Below are 466 nucleotides of genomic sequence, written 5' to 3'. Positions count from 1 at the left end.
TCCTCCCGTCTCCACCTCCCCAAGTGCTGGGATTACAGGTGTGAGCCACCACACCTAGCTGTTCTCAAGAATCTTCCAAAACTTTTTTACTCCTCTTAAATCTTATTTTTTCAGTTTGGCCAAAGCATGAGGCCTGTGAATAAAACTGGGAACTTTAATGAGTAAGGTTGGTATGCAGGAGGTGAAATTCCTGTTGATCAAAACTGATCACAATGCCTGACCAATCAGACTTCTGGATACCATCAAGGAGATCTTCATGGCCTAAAGATCATTGTTCTCTAAAAGACAACCAAGTTCATTAAACCTTATTTACTCCTCTTAGAATCTTCGGGAACCAAGATCACTAGTAGAATGTGAGAATTATCATATAGTCAAAAATTCCAAATTTTCCAGCGGAAGAAACAAAAGAAAGAATGATTTGCTCAAGGCCAGAGTCAAGAATCACGAGATTTTTTTTTTTTTTTTT

The sequence above is a fragment of the Carlito syrichta genome, unplaced genomic scaffold, assembly GCF_000164805.1.
Source record: "Carlito syrichta isolate Samal-C Ts95f unplaced genomic scaffold, Tarsius_syrichta-2.0.1 Scaffold309926, whole genome shotgun sequence".
Classification (NCBI taxonomy): Eukaryota; Metazoa; Chordata; class Mammalia; order Primates; family Tarsiidae; genus Carlito; species Carlito syrichta.
Note: the sequence above shows the minus strand (reverse complement) of the source record.